General features: G+C 39.0%; 1 pseudogene; it reads left to right on the plus strand.

The window, feature by feature from the left end:
- Positions 1 to 519: 519 nt before the first annotated feature.
- LOC135229364 (olfactory receptor 14A16-like) lies at positions 520 to 5,013 on the plus strand (annotated as a pseudogene).
- Positions 5,014 to 7,470: the final 2,457 nt, after the last annotated feature.

A 7,470-nucleotide genomic window follows, 5' to 3' on the forward strand; every position in this document is an offset into this window, starting at 1 on the left:
AAATTTCCCCACTCACGTTATCTCTTTATATGTCTAAATAAGTACATCCATTTTACCTGATTATATTCACTGCCTTTTAGGAAAATCAGCCATTATTATACTTTAATTTTGGTTATTAGACCCATGGCAGCTACATGCTCTTTATGAACAATTGAGGGGCAGAATAGGATGTGCAGATACTTCTAGGATTCTATTCAGTCTTTAAAGAGCCCATGCATGATCTGCTTAATGTGAAAACTTGATAAAAACTTCGGTGATCCAGTTCTAATCTATCATATGTGCAAGACATATTTCACTGCCCTAGACAACCAGAAGGTAAATTATTCTAGCCTGCTCTTAAAGACTATGTTATTATAATTTACTGTGCATTAGTTTAAAATTATAGTTTGTAAGATGTAACTCCCTGAGACCACTCTACCCACCAACCCTAATGCCCTTAAAATGCCCCTCAGGACACAGTAGAATCAATTAGAGAACCAACAAAAGAGGCAGGTTCTGAAGATGTAAGTGAATGAAGTAAATGTCACTTTTCTTAAGTTTCTGCAGGCAAAAATCAGCATGCCTCAGAAAAGAGCCAATAAAACAGAATTCTTGCTCATGGGATTTCCTGATGACTGGATGCTACAGAAACTGTATGCAGCTCTCTTCTTCCTCATTTACCTGACAGCACTGATGGGGAACCTCCTCACTGTCACCCTCACTGCCATTGACCGGCGTCTCCAAGCCCCCACGCACTTCTTCCTGAAAAATTTGTCCTTAATTGACACACGCTATATTTCTGTCACTGTCCCCAAGTCCATCATGAACTCTCTAACAGCCGTTCCATCTCCTTCCTAGGATGTGCCTCACAGATTTTTCTTGTCATTTTTTTCGGGGGCACAGAGTTTGCCCTCCTTACAGTCATGTCCTATGACTGCTATGCTGCCATCTGCCATCCTCTGCACTATGAGACCATTATGAGTAGAGGTACCTGTGTGCAGATGGTGGCTGCATCGTGGCTCAGTGGATGTGGCTATGGATCCATTCACGTAGCAGGTACACTTTCTGTGGGCCCAACGTAGTTCATCAGTTTTTCTGTGATATTCCATCATTGCTTACACTTGCTTGTTCTGGGGAGCACATTTTAGAATATGTATTTATCAATGCTAGCTGTTGTTTTGCTTTTGTATGTTTCATTTTAATGGTTGTGTCCTATGTTCATATTTTCTCATCGGTCTTAAGTATTCCATCCACTCAAGGAAGGTACAAAACTGTCTCCACCTGCATGCCCCACCTAACTGTGGTGACCTTGTTTCTCTCTTCTGGATTTATTGCGTACTTAGGTTCGGCCTTGGAATCCCCATCATCAGTGAGCCTCTTTATGTCTGTGTTATACTCCTTGTTACCTCCTACTGTGAATCCTGTCATTTATAGTTTGAGAAACAGGAACATGAAGGTGGCCCTTAGTAAAATCTTTGGTGGAGAAATAGCCTCAAAGATGTAAATGTCTAAAACATTATTTTAATATTTACTAACGTATATCAGATTATTCGGTTTACAGGAATCTGTTTAAGGAAGGCTGCTGGTGCAATGGTTAAGCTCTTGGCTGCTAACCAAAAGTGACTTAGAGGGTCACTATGAGCCAGAATTGACTCAACAGGCATACAACAACAACAAGATTAAAAAAAAAAAACTTAGACATCTATTATCTCATTTTTTCTGCCGCATAGAATGACACATTTTATAGCATTAGATGGGTCTCGATGTCAAAAGTGTCTTGGCAACTTCTAATTCACTGGAAATCTTCCAAGCATTAAGTTCTCATCAATAAGAGCCAGGCTTGGGGTAATATTGTTCATTTCAGATTCATCTTCACCAATGCCATTCACTTTCCTAGTTGGGGCAATTTTATGATAGTTTAAAAATTTACATATTTTAAAACAGTACCCCATTTCATTCTTTCAGTAGTTAAAATGAAGGTGAGTAATTTCAAATTTGTTGTTTTTTTTTTCTCCTTGTTTGTATTGACAAGGACATTATTTACGAACTCAGGGTTTTATAATAAATGTTAATTTCCCAATTGTGGCTTTGCAAATATTACACTCAGAATATTCTTTAAGAGAATTTGTAAACAGAGTCTATTGGTAACGGATGTCATTGGTCAATCACATAAGGACAATTTTAAGACTAGTGATAGTGAATGGTCAAATTGCATAACTCTCATTATGTAGTTCAATCTGAGAAAGAATATGTAATGTTAAACATACAGGAGTAGCATAAGTTATGAGAAACCAAAATTCTTTCATGTCCACACTTTGTATTCTTAAATTTTAAACTTTAGAAACATGTATTTATAAGTTGAATTGAATCTACTTGTTTTTATGTTGTGAGTTGCTGTTGAGTCTTTTTGAACTCATAAAGACCCTGTGTACAACATAAAGAAACACTGCCCCATCCTGTGCCATCCTCACAATCGTTGGTATATTTGAGCCCATTGTTGCAGTCACTGTGTCAATCCATCTCGTTGAGGGTCTTCCACTTTTTCGCTGACCCTTTATTTTACCAAGCATGATGTCCTTCTCCAGGGACTGGTCCCCCTGATAACATGCCCAAAGTATGTGATACAAAGTCTTTCCATCCTGACCTCCAAGGAGCACTCTGGCTGCACTTCCTCCAAGACAGGTTTGTTTGTTCTGGCAGTCTATAAAAATAGTGTAGTCAATATTCTTCTCCAACAGCATAATTCAAATGCATCAATTCTTTTTCGGTCTTCTTTATTCAACTTCTTTATCCAGGTTTCCCATGAATATGAAGTGCTTGAAAACACCATGGTTCAGGTCAGGGGAACTTTAGTCCTCAACTTTACTTTTTCACACTTCAAAGAGGTGTTCTGCAGCAGACTTGCCCAGTGCAATACGTCGTTTAATTTCTTGACTGTTGCTTCTGTGGGTGTTGATTGTGAGTCCAATAAAATTAAATGCTTAACAACTTCAATATTTTCTCCCTTTACCATGATCTTGGTTATTGCGAAGATTTTTGTAAGGATTTTTGTTTTCTTTGTGTTGAGGTGTAATCCACACTGAAGGCTGTAGTTTTTGATCTTCATCAGTAAGTGCTTCAAGTCCTCTTCACTTTCAGCAAGCAAGGTTGTGTCATTTGCATATTGCAGGTTGCTAGTGAGTCCTGATGCCATGTTCTTCTTCATATAGTCTAACTTCTTGAATTATTTATTCAGCATACAGATTGAATAAGTATGGTGAAAGGATGCAACCCGGACACACACCTTTCCTGGCTTTAAACCGTGCACTATCCCCTTGTTTTGATTGACCAATGCCTCTTGGTCTGTGTACAGGTTCTGCATGAGCACAATTACGTGTTCTGGAATTTTAATTCTTCTCATGTTTATCCATAATTTTCTAGGATCCACAAAGTCGAATGCCTGTGCGTAGTCACTAAAGCGAGGGTAAACATCTTTCTGGTTTTCTCTGTCTTCAGCCAAGCGCGTGCACGAGTGTGTGTGTGTGTGTATAAAGGAAACCTGCTGGTGCAATGGTTAACTGCTCAGCTGCTAACTGAAAGGTTGGAGGTTCAAACCCACCAACCACTCCATTATGGTCTGCTTCCATAATGATTATGGCCTTGGGAATACTATGAGGCAGTTCAACCCTATCCTATAAAGTTGCTATGAGTAGAAATTGACATGACAACAATGGTGAGTGGAGATTATATATATATATATATATATTACATTAAATATATGACTGCCTGTGTGGACAAACGGTTAAGTATTTCAAGAATAATCAAAAGGTTGACATTTCAAATACATCCAGCAGCACCTCCAAAGAATGTCTTGGGGACCTGTTTCCAAAAGAGCACAGCCATTGAAAACCGTATGGAGTGCAATTCTACTGTCACACATTAGGTCGCTATGTGTCACAATCAATTCAGTGACAACTGGGGGTTTATGTATGTATATAAAATAGGTTTCTACCCACTATGCATTCATCAAGATACTTTGCAATTTTGGCAAAGCTACTAGATTCATCTTTCTTTTTCTATAATATGTATAATACATTAATTTGCTATTTAAATATTGAAGTCCTTATCAACTATAGGCAATAAGGACATTAATGTTTAAATAGCAAATTAATGTATTAATGTATTAAATAGCAAATTAACGTATTCCCACACAGCGCACTGAGTGACCCACAAAAAAACAAAAATAACCCATTGCTATTGAGTCGATTCCAACTCATAGCAATTCTATAGGACAGAGTAGAGCTGTCCCATAGGGTATCCAAGAAGTGGTTGGTGCATTCGAACTGCCAATCTTTTGGTTAACATCCAAGGTCTTAACCACTACACCCCCAGGCTCCACAATAAACTCAGTGCCACAGCAGAAGTATTCTATATACTTTTAAGACATCAGATATGACTATTTCCTATAACACAAATTATCTGGTAGATTGTGATATGTGGTTATAATGATTGAAGTGATGTCCCTGTTTAGGCAGGCAACTGAGTACTAGGTAATGAGGTAGTGTATCAGTGAAACATTTGGTCTCAAATGGAAGCTTATACAGCCCACTATCCTAAAATAAGAAGGCAAATTATAGGCACTGATTTAGGTATGTGAGTAAAAGTTTTGGGAAACTGTGTGTGGTTCTCTTCCATTTGCTTATAATTCCTTATAAAACAATACAAGCTAGGTAATCATATGAGAGTCAGGATAGATCTGAAAGGGGTTGAAGTTTCAGAAGAGGGATGTAGATAAAGGAAACCTTTGGGAAAGTGGAGGAATAAATGAACTATAATTTTTTAAAATATTTTTTATTGCACTTTAAGTGAAAGTTTACACATCAAGTCAGTCTGTCACATATAAGCTTATATACACCTTACTACAAACTCCCATTTACTCTCCCCCTAATGAGTCAGCCCGCTCCCTCCCTTCAGTCTGTCCTTTTGTGACAATTTTGCCAGTTTCTAACCCTCTCTACCGTCCCATCTCCCCTCCAGACAGGAGATGCCAACACAGTCTCAAGTGTCCACCTGATACAAGTAGCTCACTCTTCATCGGCATGTCTCTCCAACCCATTGTCCAGTCCCTTCCACGTCTGATGAGCTGTCTTCAGGAATGGTTCCTGTCCTGGGCCAATAGCAGGTTTGGGGACCATGACCGCCGGGATTCCTCTAGTCTCAGTCAGACCGTTAAGTCTGGTCTTTTTATGAGAATTTGGGGTCTGCATCCCATGGTTCTCCTGCTCCCTCAGGGGTTCTCTGTTGTGCTCCCTGTCCGGGCAGTCATCGGTTGTGGCTGGGCACCATCTAGTTCTTCTGGTCTCAGGATGATGTAAGTCTCTAGTTCATGTGGCCCTTTCAGTCTCTTGGGCTCATAGTTATCGTGTGACCTTGGTGTTCTTCATTCTCCTTTGATCCAGGTGGGTTGAGACCAATTGATGCATCTTAGATGACCATTTGTTAGCATTTAAGACCCCAGAAGCCACACTTCAAAGTGGGATGCAGTTTGTTTTCATAATAGAATTTATTTTGCCGATTGACTTAGGAGTCCCCTTAAGCCATAGTCCCCAAACCCCCGCCCTTGCTCCGCTGACCTTCAAAGCATTCAGTTTATCCCGGAAACTTCTTTGCTTTTGGTCCAGTCCAGTTGAGCTGACCTTCCCTGTATTCAGTATTGTCCTTCCCTTCACCTAAAACTAATCAGTAAATAACCCTCTCCCACCCTTCCTCCCTCCCTCCTCTCTTAACCACAAAAGAATGTGTTCTTCTCAGTTTATACTATTTCTCAAGATCTTATAATAGTGGTCTTATACAATATTTGTCCTTTTGCCTCTGACTAATTTCACTCAGCATAATGCCTTCCAGGTTCCTGCATGTTATGAAATGTTTCACAGATTCGTCATTGTTCTTTATCGATGCGTAGTATTCCATTGTGTGAATATACCATAATTCATTTAACCACTCATCTGTTGGTGGACCCCATGGTTGCTTCCAGCTTTTTGCTATTGTAAATAGAGCTGCAATAAACATGGGTGTGCATAGATCTCTTTGTGTAAAGGCTCTTATTTCTCTAGGGTATATTCTGAGGAGTGGGATTTCTGGGTTGTATGGTAGTTCTATTTCTAACTTTTTAAGGAAACGCCAGATAGATTTCCAAAGTGGTTGTACCATTTTACATTCCCACCAGCAGTGCATAGGAATTCCAATCTCTCTGCAGCCTCTCCAACATTTATTATTTCGTGTTTTTTGGATTAATGCCAGCCTTGTTGGAGTGAGATGGAATCTCATCGTAGTTTTAATTTGCATTTCTCTAATGGCTAATGACCGAGAGCATTTTCTCATGTATCTGTTAGCTGCCTGAATATCTTCTTTAGTGAAGTGTGTGTTCATATCCTTTGCCCACTGCTTGATTGGGTTGTTTGTCTTTTTGTGGTTGAGTTTTAACAGAATCATATAGATTTTAGAGATCAGGTGCTGGTCGGAGATGTCATAGCTGAAAAATTTTTCCCAATCTGTAGGTGGTCTTTTTACTCTTTTGGTGAAGTCTTTAGATGAGCATAGGTGTTTGATTTTTAGGAGCTCCCAGTTATCTGGTTTCTCTTCGTCATTTTTGGTAGTGTTTTGTATTCTGTTTCTGCCTTGTATTAGGGCTCCTAAGGTTGTCTCTATTTTTTCTTCCATGATCTTTATCCTTTTAGTCTTTATGTTTAGGTCTTTGATCCACTTGGAGTTACTTTTTGTACATGGTGTGACGTATGGGTCCTGTTTCATTTTTTTGCAAATGGATATCCAGCTATGCCAGCACCATTTGTTAAAAAGACTATCTTTTCCCCAATTAACTGACACTGGGCCTTTGTCAAATATCAGCTGCTCATATGTGGATGGATTTCTATCTGGGTTCTCAATTCTGTTCCATTGATCTATGTGCCTGTTGTACCAGTACCAGGCTATTTTGACTACTGTGGCTGTATAATAGGTTCTAAAATCAGGTAGAGTGAGGCCTCCCACTTTCTTCTTTTTTAGTAACACTTTACTTATCTGGGGCTTCTTTCCCTTCCATATGAAGTTGGTGATTTGTTTCTCCATCACATTAAAAAATGTCTTTGGAATTTGCATAGGACGTGCTTTGTATGTATAGATGGCTTTTGGTAGAATAGACATTTTTATTATTTCAAGTCTTCCTATCCATGAGCAAGATATGTTTTTCCACCTATGTAGGTCCCTTTTAGTTTCTTGCATTAGTACTTTGAAGTTTTCTTTGTAGAGGTCTTTTACATCTTTGGTAAGATTTATTCCTAAGTATTTTATCTTCTTGGGGGCTACTGTGAATGGTATTGTTTTGGTGATTTCCTCTGCGATGTTCTTTTTGTTGATGTAGAGGAATCCAAGTGATTTTTTGTATGTTTATCTTGTATCCCGAGCCTCTGCCAAACTCTTCTATTAGTTTCAGTAGTTTTCTGGAGGATTCCTTAG

Source organism: Loxodonta africana, unplaced genomic scaffold (assembly GCF_030014295.1).
Source record: "Loxodonta africana isolate mLoxAfr1 unplaced genomic scaffold, mLoxAfr1.hap2 scaffold_29, whole genome shotgun sequence".
NCBI classification, from domain to species: domain Eukaryota; kingdom Metazoa; phylum Chordata; class Mammalia; order Proboscidea; family Elephantidae; genus Loxodonta; species Loxodonta africana.